Source organism: Panthera uncia, chromosome B1 (genome assembly GCF_023721935.1).
Source record: "Panthera uncia isolate 11264 chromosome B1, Puncia_PCG_1.0, whole genome shotgun sequence".
In the NCBI taxonomy this organism is placed as follows: Eukaryota; Metazoa; Chordata; class Mammalia; order Carnivora; family Felidae; genus Panthera; species Panthera uncia.
Window position 1 is genome coordinate 34,461,907 of NC_064811.1, and position 12,000 is coordinate 34,473,906.

Below are 12,000 nucleotides of genomic sequence, written 5' to 3' on the forward strand. Positions count from 1 at the left end.
TTATTTTCCGTTAAGAGCAAGGAACACTATTTGGGTTAAAAATTTTGTTGTGTTTGTGGCTTATCAGTTCATTTTGAGTGGGAGGCCCTGTGTTATGAACATTGTTAATATAAGTTTGTGTCCTTTCAAGATAATAATTTGGAAAATAATCCTCACCTGAAGATATAAATTCTGGTTTGTTGGTTCCAGAAGTCAGTCGTGTTATTTTACCATCTTGACTCACTCTACATATTCTTCCGCAAACTAACAGGCACTATACTTGAGGTCATCGAGCTGATGTTTTGGAGGTATATTACGGTTCAGATTCTGACTCTGCTACTCACTGTGTGGCCTCAGGCAAGTTGCTTCACTCCCTTTGCTTCTGTTTTCTTACCTATTAAATGGTGCCAACAGCATTATCCAACTGCATAGGGATTAAATAAGATATCAGATGTAAAATGCTATATCGTTTCATGCCTGGCAAGAGTATAATTAAACTTAGCTGATATTATTACTATTATTATTGAAAATATTTCAAATAATTCATTGATTAATATAATCACTCATTGAACGCCTTCTCACTAGGCATTTTTCTGTATTATTTAATTCTTTTAATACACGTTCATTTCTCTCCCCGAAGCATTAACTGCTATGGAAATTCTCTTCTGCTGAAAACGACTAGAAAACCAGACACAATATGTGGGGCAAGCACTGTTTGAAGACACGGGACAGGAGGCCGAGCAGGATTCCTTAGAAAAGAGAAAGAAAGACATGGTCTTGACTACTGCCCCAGCTTACTGCCTCAGGCACTTTCTAGGCTGCAGCGCAGAAATGGATAGGCCAAACAGAGCCTGAAGATCTTGGGGAGTTGAGATAAAACTGGAGTTCAAAGAAGAGAGAGTCTGTCATGCATATTATAATAGAGGATAGAGGTACAGAGAGAAAGCTAGGCACATCTGTAATGAGATTCTTTCAAGTCTTTGGTTTAGTAATTACCTCTGCATGCATGTGGTAAAACTCCTCAAAACAAGGGAAACAATAATTGGAAATCAGTAGACCTACAATTCCCAGGGTTCGCACAAAGCTAGAATAGTTCATTCTTCTGTCAGTCAGGAGGGAGAAACCTTATCATATACAGGATATTTCACAGAGGCCTTGGAAGGGTCACATCTTTATCAGGTTAAATTAACCCTAGAGTAAAGGCTTCTCTGGACCTACCCTAGCAAAGCCCAAAAAAGCCTCAGAAGAATCAAACTGATCTGCAAATAACTGAATTGCATGCTAGAACAGAATTCAACACTTTATAAAAGAATACAAGATCCAGCAGTAAACATAAAATTCACAATGGTTGGCATCCAATCAATAATTCCTAGTAGGAGGAGATGACCCATAACTAAGGAAAAAAATCAATCAATAGAAATAGCCCTGGAAATGACAGAGATGAAGAAATTGGCAGACAAGGACCTAAGGACAATTATGTAAATACAGACTTGCTGAAGAGTATAAATGAAAACGTGAACATACGAGGGCAGATGCGAATGAATAGATATATCCAAGAAATAAACTATGTGTGTGTATGTGTATATATATTCTTCAAGAAATAAAAAAATACTGTATCTGAAAAGAAAAATACACTGGATGGAATTCATAACATTTGGCACTGCAAAAGACAAGATGAGTGAATTTGAAGTAATATGCGCTATCCCAGATACAGCACATACTGAAGAAAATAGAGTGCATGGTCCCTGTGGGACAATATCAGTCTGCTATATGTTTGTATTAGTTTGCTATGGCTGCTGTAACAAACTACCACAAACTCAGTAGCTTAAAGCAACACAAATTTATTATTTTACAGTCCTGTAGGTTAGAGGTCCAATGAGGGTCTCACTGGTGTTGACAGAGCTGCATTTCTTTTTGGAGGCTCTGGAGAAGAATCCTTTTCTTGGCCTTTCCCAGCTTCTAGTTGTTGGCTCATGGTCTCCTTCCTCCATCCCCAAACCAGCAACAGTGAGTCAGAGCCTCACATCGCACTGCTCTTTCTCTCATGCTCCCTTTTCCACTTTTAAGGACCTTTGTGATTACAGTGGGCCTGCCAAGATAAGACAGGATCATCTCCCTTTTTAAGGTCCCCTTTGCCATGTAACCTAACACATTCGCAGATGCTGGGGGCTGGGATGTAGGCCTCTTTAGGGAGCCATTATTTTGCCTTCTACAACTTGTAATTGGAGTGCCAGAAGGAGAGGAGAAAGAAGGGAGGACAGAAAATATGTTTGAAGAAATTACAGAAAAATTTTCCAAATATGATGAAAAATATAAACCCATAGGTTCAAGAAATTGAACAAACCCCAAGTAGAATAAATATAAAGAAAACCAGACCAAGGCATATCATCATCAAACTTGAAAAAACATTGGTAAAAATCTTAAAAGCAGAGGCCACATATGTCCAAAGATTCTTAGATTAGAAATATAGGAAAATTCACATCAGAGGCCCCTGGGTGCTCACTTAGTTGAGTGTTGGGACTCTTGATTTCAGCTCAGTTCATGATCCCAGTGTCATGGGATTGAGCTGCACATCCGGCTACATGCTGTCACTCTCAATCTCCCTCTGCTCCTCCCCCTTGCTCAGGTGCTCTCTTTCAAAAACAAATAGGAAGAAAGAAAGAAAGAAAGAAAGAAAGAAAGAAAGAAAGAAAGAGAAAGAGAAAGAAAAGAAAAAAAAAAGGAACTTTTTTGCAAGCCAGAAGAAAACAGATGGACATCTTTAAAATGCTAACAGAAACAAAACCTCTCAATCTAGAATTCTGTAGTCGGGGAAGATCTCTTACAGAAGTGGAGGTGAAATAAAGAACTTTTCAGACACACAAAGCTGTAAGAATTCTTCAAACAGCAGGCCTCCACTACAAGAAAAGTTAAAGCAAGTCCTACAGGCAGAAGGAAAATGAAAACAGATGGAAATCTGGATAGAATGAAAAACACTGAAATAAGTGAGTAAATAGTAAAAATGTTTTCTTATTTTTAAAATGAATGGATAGTTGATGGTTTAAAGCAAAAATATATATATCGTATTATAGGGCATATATATGTCAAATGTAGAACTAAGATATATCGCAGCAATAGCATAGATACTAGCAGAGAAGAAATAGTGTACTGTTAGGAGGTTCTTATACCTGCAGAGGTGTTACAGTACTTGAAGGCAGATTGTGATAAATTGAAGATATACACTCTAATCTGTAAAGCAAACTTTAAAAAAGAAAACAAAGAGGTACAGCTAATATGAGCTTACAAAAGACGTTAAATGGAATCATGAAAGATACACAAAACAGGGCAGAAAAAAGGAACAAAAAACCAAGGGATGAGACAGAAAAATCAATAGAAAATGGTAGATTTAAACAGAACTGTATCAATAATCACAGTAAGTATAAAATGAACTAAACACTTCAGTTAAAGGCAGAGATTGTGTGATAAGATAAAAAAGTAAGACCCAACGCTATGATGCCTATAAGAAATCCACTCTAATTATCAAGATTCGTATACACGTATACGCGTAATAGGATGGAATGAGTTATACACATTAACATCAATCAAAAGAAAGTTGGAATAGGCATATTAATATCAGACAAAGTAGATATTAGAATAAAAAGTATTACCAGTTATAATGGAGGTTATTTCATAATGATAAAGTGGTTAATTCTTCAAGAGGTCAAAATAATCCAAGCATTTATGTATCTAAAAACAGAGCTTCAAAATACATGAAGCAAAAATTGATAGAACTGAAAGGAGAAACAGATAAACCCACATAGCACCCTTCTCACAGTAATCAATAGAAGGAGGCCAAAAAGCTAGTAAGTATATAGAAGATGTGAACAACACTATCAACTAACTTGACCTATTCAACATTTATAGAACATTCCACCCTAAAACAGAAATGCACATTCTTCTTTGGAAGGGCACTTGGGATATTTACCAATAAAGATCATATGCTTGGCCATAAAACACATGTCAATAAGAATTTATATCTTACAAAATATGTTCTTTGGCCAAAATGGGATCAAATTAAAAACTCATAAAATGTAGAATTAAAATATATGACAGCAGTAGCAACAAGGACAGGAAGAGAGAAATGGAGGGGTACTGTTGTATGATCCTTACACGATTCACCAAGTGGTATGACTTTATTTTAAGGCAGAGCGTGATAAGTCGAAGATGTGTATCGTAAATCACAGAGCAACCAGTAAAACACACGTGTGCACACACCAAGAGGCGCAGCTAGTGAGCCAACAGTGAAGATAAAATAGGGTAATAATCCAAACAAGGCTGTAAACAAGGAACAAAGAAGAGACAAAACATAAATAAGATGTCAGCTTTAATTCTTATTTTAACTCAAAGAGGTAGATATCATTTCACAGATAAAGGAACTAAAACTCAGGGACCTTTATATAACTCGCCCAAAGTGACACACGCAGCATGTCCTCGGGATGCCATGGCATTGTAGCATTGTGCGTGTGTATGCATTCTAGCTCCTTGCGCGTGTAATTTGGAGAACCGAACCTATGTCCTCACCGTTTGTGCATATGATTGGCATTTATATTTCTGTGTGCCTATGTAATTAAAATGCATTCTCACTTTTCAAATGACAGTGGAGTTACATAGGATTATTGCTTGAGTGTTTTCCTATCTGTCTTCACTCTCCGTCGCAGGTCGGGATATGCCAGCGTCTCTATAACTGAGGGAGTGGGACGAGATGGCATAAGCAGCCTACACTGCTGTGCAGCATGAACTCACTGACTGCAACTAGGACAACTTAAATTATTTCCCATAAATCTCTTCAAATCCTGACAAGCTTTTTGCTGTGTTCATCGTCTGTGTATATACATGGATAGGAGTACAGTACACTAACATGTTAAAAAATATCTTGGAACTCCATGCAATATGTCAGCTACTGCGCTAGGCAGAAAATATGAAAAGGTGAAAAAATTAATTATGTCCCCTGACATAAAGCTAAAAGTGTCACGAGGTGTACAGACTGAACAAGGAATCACACAAATACCTAATGATGATATTGTCGTAAGTGCTATGGAAGCAACAGAATGCCATGATAGGTGGAAAGGATCATTTGCTACCCCCCACCTCACCCCGAGTATTATTACCATGCTAATGTTACTTGTTTGTCTTTCAAATTTCCGGGATATTCCTGGGGCTATTCATTGTTATCCACAAATTCAATGGGAATAGCCATTTTTTCTTTTATCAAGCGTTTGTAAGACTTTGAAACTATCACAAAGCCACCAAGCCAGAAGTTGACAGTAGGTAATATAGTTTACTAATAAAACAGTTCTTTCAACTTGAGCATGCTTGGACCCAAGCGATTTCTTTTTCACAAGATATTTCTAGTACTAGTAGTCAAGAGACCTTGAGTAGCAAGGGCTGTCGCCTGCAATTATTTTGAGTTATTCATCCTTTCCTTTCCCCTCTGCTAAAAGAACAATAATTTTTAAGAGTAAAGATTCAACTAGGAATTTTTCATTGTAACACAGGCTTTAGCCATAGGATTTCAGAACAAAACGCTTCAGGCCCTCCATTTACAAATGGGTGTGGACGACTTGGCTGTACCAGACGGATGTAACCCTAGTACGAAAGGGGCACACCCAGATCCTACCGCACTCGTGGTGAGCTGTGTCCTGGGAGAAACAGCCCGGCTCAATACCTAGGGGGCCCCCTTTCGTGTCTTGCCAAGACCAGATCTTGCAGGGATTGTTTCTGATTCTCTCCCACCACAGCCCATTGGCTGGAGCCGTGACCAGCTGCAAGCCCTAGTGTTGGTCTGAAAAGATCACGGCTCTCTTGCTCCACAGTCTGTCTTTTCCCCGGTGATAGAACCGGAGACCCAAGGGGCAGGGCCCAGGACTGAGCACTAGCACGGTGCCTAGCACATACTAAACAATAAATGCTTCAAAAAGAAAAAAAGGAAAAAGAAAAGGAAACATAAAATGGGTATTTGGCTTCCGATAGCTCGAAAGGGAGACAGAACTAAAGACAGTTTTTGTTGGTTTAGTTGTTGGGTAAGAACCAGAGCAGGAAGAGACAAGAAGCAATGATTTTAAAAAGCACTGGATCATTATCTGGTTACTGGTTTGTAAAAGTAGCTTTATTTTAGGAACAAATTTGAGTGGCTGGGTTTTAAATATTCTCCCCAAGTATTTTCATGGGTAGGCACTTAGTACCTAGGCAAGAGGAACATCTGCTCGCCGAACGGATATGACCGCACAGGGCAAAGGCACTCAAACGACTCCGTTTGCCTTGCTGATTAGAGCACAGGGGAGGTTGGGCGGGCGGAACTCGGAGGGAACGTGGGCAGCGGCGTCTGCAGTGTGTGTCTGCCGCCATGTAAATGGGCACGTTTGTCCGGCTAACAGAATGGGCAGGATTGTTTCTAGCACAGAACAATTGTCCTTCAAAAATGTTTCCTTATAAATGTTTTTATTAGTATAATATAAAGTTTTTAATATTAAAGAACCCACCATATTAAAGCTTGGCAGAATTTTGAGAAGGTATATGCGTTCCGTTTCAAGGTCTTGTGGGGAGCAAAGCAGCTTTGTTTAAATAATGATGTAGCACAATGCTTTTTTAACAGTGTAATTTTCATCTTGAAAATGCCTCATCCATTTGTCTAATACCCTCTTTCTAGACTAATATTTTGGGCATTTCATTTTAACACGTTAGAGCAGTGTATTTTACGCCAAAGTCTTTCTAATGTAGCCAACAAGTGCTATCAGAAGCAATGGAGAACTGTAAGATAAGCTATCAAGGAAAAGGTGGTTCTGAGCAGAGGAGAAGGTTCTAGATTAAGAGTTTTTAACATGGAGACCACCGATAAGCTTTAGGGGACTCACGAACCCTTGGGAATATCCTGGAAAATCCTGAGTATCTCTTCATCTAGGGAGACAGTCCCTAGTTTGTATAGGATTCTGAGTGGTTCTCACCCAAGAGTTAGAATCACTCTTGTAATAGGAGTCAACACAGACTAAGTCTGCTGCAGGAACAATCTAATCCTGAGATCTTGGTAGCTTAAAGCCACAGTTGGTTCTCACTCATGAAGTTATTGCCCCTTCCAGCTCCTGTCAGACAACAGACACTTGTTCAGAGTTTACTCTGCTCAAAGGCTCCCAGGTAGGATCCCAGAGAGGGAGGGAAGCAGGTCCCCTGGACATCCCATGTCCTTCCCTCTGGGGCAAGTTCCTCACTTTTCCTTATCCATCAGATTCTCACCCTCATTGCAGGCAAGGAGGGGACAGAAACTTGGTGGGGAAGTGGCAGCAAGGTTGAGAGGATAGATTCTATGGATAAATTGGAACAGATAGTTTGAAATGTTTTTGTTGGTTTGGGGCAGGGACAAGGGACATAGATGACAGGAAGGGATAAAGGAGGTGTCATTTCTTTTTTTTTTGTTTTTAATTTTTAACATTTATTTATTTTTGAGAGACAGAGAGAGACAGAGCATGAGTGGGGGAGGGGCAGAGAGAGAGGGAGACACAGAATCCGAAGCAGGCTCCAGGCTCTGAGCTGTCAGCAAAGAGCCTGACACGGGACTCGAACTCACAAACCACAAGATCATGACCTGAGCTGAAGTCAGATGCTGAACCGACTGAGCCACCCAGGCACCTGGAGGTGTCTTATTTCTGAAGTTAGATATTGAACACCACTACTGATGTTCTGGGAAGCATTCTAATATAAACTGGAATTCACCTATTTTCAGATAGAAATAGCTTTTAATAATAAAGCACTGTTAAATGAACTTTCAGAGATAAATGCAAAGACAAGAAGGGAAAAAGAGGGGGTTGATGGTGGTAGAGAATAAGCATACCAGAAAAGCTGAGCTAAAGGAAGATGTAACTAAGATACAACTTAACCCTAGGCTTCCTGACAGCCAAAGCAGAAAGGGAGACACCAATAAGAAATTTGGAAACCATGGTTTTAGGGGACTGCATTATTTTGATATTCATTTAGGCACTGCTGGGAAATAGCTGCATGAACTTGAGCAAATTACTAGAATTTTCCGGGCCTTACTTTTCCTTAAGTGATGGTAATTGCCTATTGAATCAGAAGATCTTGAAATTCCTTCTGTCCATAACTTCTCAATCATTATTACTAGACCTTTCAGGGAAAGGGCTTGTTTTATACTTTTCACTAGGATTATACACTTTTTCATTAAACAATGAAAATACACTTTTTTATTAAACAAGTATTTATAGTTCCTTGTAAATTCATGAGAATTTTCCCCATTAAATATCCCTAAAGAGCAATGTGACAGAGTTCCCCAATCTTTACCAATTCTAGAGCTATCATATATTTCATATATCATATGCCTAGTTTTGGCTTTGACATTCTTCTGTAATCACAGAAAAACAGTCTACCCAAAAATACACCAGAAACTGAAAGGGTAATTATTTAGCACAAAATGCTAATAGAAAATACAATACAACCCACAATCAAACACGTTATTATGTTTTTTTTTTTTTCAGTTGAATTGAAAATGCTTCTCTGTTGCCAGGAAGGAGAATGAATCATTGTCACTGGTACAAGAAAAGAGACAGAGTAGAAGACATTCATACCTCTGTTCCTCGGATCTCCCCAGGGCCTGAATTCCTCCTTAGCATCTGGCAGAGGCTGAAGAGTCTCTGTTTTCAGTCTCTTATTATTGGGAAGAGGACCCTAGGTTTTAAAAAAGTGCCCGTATTTACAGTTACATATTCTGGCCCCTGTGCTTCTATTCAAGCACACAGCCTACTATTTGTTATATTTCATTTTCATCAGTGTATTCTTAAATATTTTTGTGCCTTGATGAATTTTGACTTTTATAACTAAAGAAAGTAAACAAAATCAGGATCAGTCTAGTCTATAACATTTTTGTGAGATGAGAATGAATGTTTATATCTTAAAGCTATATTTCAAAACTATTGCATAAGCCAATTTATTAAAATTTGACATTTAATAAGTACAAAGACTCAGATTCTATTTTAGACATATTTCATTCCATCTTATTGATGATTGATCAATTGAAGCATTGTTTCTTAAACATCAGGACCAATGCGGGGCACCTGGATGGCTCAGTCAGGTGAGTGTCTGGCTCTTGATTTCAGCTCAGGCCATGATCTCATGGTTTGTGGGATCAAGCCCTGCGTCAGGCTCTGTGTTGACAGTGTGGAGCCTGCTTGGGATTCTCTCTCCTTCTCTCTTCCCCTCCCCTGCTTGCTCTCTCTCTTGAAAATAAATAAACTTACACACACACACACACACATACACACACACACTAAAACACATAAAGACCAACGAATAGGGAGGGTTGTTAGCAGAGGCATTGAGACTGTGTCTCTAATGAGTTTTAGTACTAAATATGAACCAAGACTTGCCTGGAACCCAGAAATTGCACAAATGTTCATCTGTGCATTCTTTGCAGGATTTCAAGTGGCAGACTTCTCAGGCCATATTGAACGATAAATTATAGTTTGACCAGCCAGAGCTGGACAGAGTTAAGAGGTAGTTGCTGTGTTAGCCTAATTGTTGTAACTTTTTTCTGTCTTGAAAGTCCTACAGATACTACGACCTTCAAAGATGAGTTTTATTGAAGTAGGTAAAACCTATTCTTCTTACCTGTAGTTGGACTGCCTGGATTTGGACTGCCTGGATTAGTACCTTGGCTTCACCACTCCACCACTACTAGCTCTGTAACCTTGGGAAGCATCAGTTTACTCATCTGTAGAATGGGAATATTAGTTTACCTCAGACTCATTAAGAAGATATAGTGATTTTAGTAAAACACTTAACCTACTGACTAAATAAATATTAACTATTCCAATTTATTGAGAACTATAAGGTCACTTATGTAAAGAAGTCAACTCTCAGGATGTCAATGAGGTGGGACCAAAGAGCTCCATTATCAAATGTGCCTCATGTCCTCCCTGTGTCCTTTCTCCACTTGGCTTGGTGTCCCAGCATGTCAACTTGTATGGACATGAATGGGTTCCCTGCCTTCCGGTTTCCAGTTGCTTTCAGCTAGAGGGGAGCAGCAGAAGGAGTTGGAAAAGAGGAGGGAGGTCAACATACTGACCCTCCAGCTCCCTCCCTACAGGCTCTGCCAAGTCTAACCATGTCTCTTACATGGAGATCACATTTCCTGGCGGGGAGCCTTCTCTACACGGTCCTAATTCCAGTGCTAGCACTCACTCACCCTACCCCTCCAGGCTAATGACAGCACCCTGCTGGTCCCAGGTCTGGACACTACACTCTCCCTTGTCATTTCAGTCCATCCTGCCTACACCTTTTTACCAAATGTCTTTATTAAACACTTCTCAGATCAACTGGGCTGTTTCCGGACAGGTTGAAACACCAGGTATGTACCACTACGACTGTGTCTATGAGAGGTCTGAATGACAGCTTTAAGAAGGGGGAATAAAGGAAAAAAGAAAAAAAAGTAATTCAACAAGGCTTTGGGAGTATAATAAATCATATATGAATAAATCTCTCCCTGACTTGGCATGTACTTTGGCAGAGACAGTCAAATTGAATTGTCTTGGTGATAGAGACACAGGCTCAGTAGTACTTATTTTCTCTCATTTTATGCCTGATTAAGCTTTTTGTATACAGCTCTATTTGGAGGAACAAGTTGCTCAGTGGAACTTGGGGTTTTCTCATAATTCACAATAGGTTTTTGTCATTTTCCTCCAAACAGGTACCCAGCCATTGGCTGTACTCCTTTGGTTCTCAGGATATGGTCCTTATAGTGCCAGATGCATCAGCCTTTTAATAAATAGGCTGTGCGAATGTACAATCAACTTTAAAGGGATTACATCATAATACATTCCATTCCTTAATTATGTAAACTGTGTACTGATCAGCATACTCTAAAATTGGCCTACCTAGCATTTTGACAATTCAGAATATTTCATTTTATAAATGGAGCCATATAAATGTGGCCATTTTGCCTGGTGTCTTGTAGCATATTTTCAAGGTTCATCCATGTGGTATGGTAGTAGGTATTGGTATTCCACTCCTTCTTTTATGGCTGAATAATATTCTACCATGTGGCTACACCACATTTTTTTAACACCATATTTTGTTTATCCATTCATCAACTGATGGACATTTGGGTTGTTTCCATTTTTGGTCATTACAAAGAATGCTCCTGGGAACATCTGTATACAAGTTTTTGTGTAGACTAGAATTGCTGGGTCACATGTTAACTCTGTATGTAACTTGTCAAGCAACTGCGGGACTGCTCTTCAAAATGACAAGGTTTCAGTATCTCTGTATCCTTGCCAACATTTGTTATTGTGTGTCATCTTCACTGTAGCCATCCTAGAGAAGTGGTATTTCATTGTGGTTTGGTTTACATTTCCCTAACGACTAATGATGTTGAACCTCTTTTCATGTGCTTATTGGCCATTTATACATCTTCCTTGGAGAATGTGTATTCATCCTTTGCCCGCCTTTAATTGGGCTATTTATTGAGTTACAAGTTCTATATATTCTGACTACGAGTCTATCACACATATGACTTGCAAGTATTTTCTCCTAGTCTGTGGGTTGTCTTTTCATTCCTCATAGTGTTCTCTGAAGCACAAAAGTAATGAAGTCCAGTTAATTGTTTTTGATGTTGCTTATGCTTTTGGGTTTCACATATGGACAGATCCTATTCCCTAATCCAAGATCATGAAGATTTAATAGTTTTCTTCTAATAGTTCTATAATTTTAGCTTTTATATTTAGGTCTATGATCCAATTTGACTAATTTTTTTTGCATATGGTGTTGACATAGGGGTCCAACAGCATTCTTCTTTTTTTTTAAGGTAGTCTCTATCCCCAATATGGGGCTCAAACTCATGACCCCCAGATCAAGAGTCACGTGCTCTGAGCCAGTTACCCCTCTTTTTGATGAGGAGATGATGTGGTCCCAGCAACATTTGTTGAAAAGACTATGCTGGGGCGCCTGGGTGGCTTGGTCGGTTGAGTGTCCGACTTTGGCTCA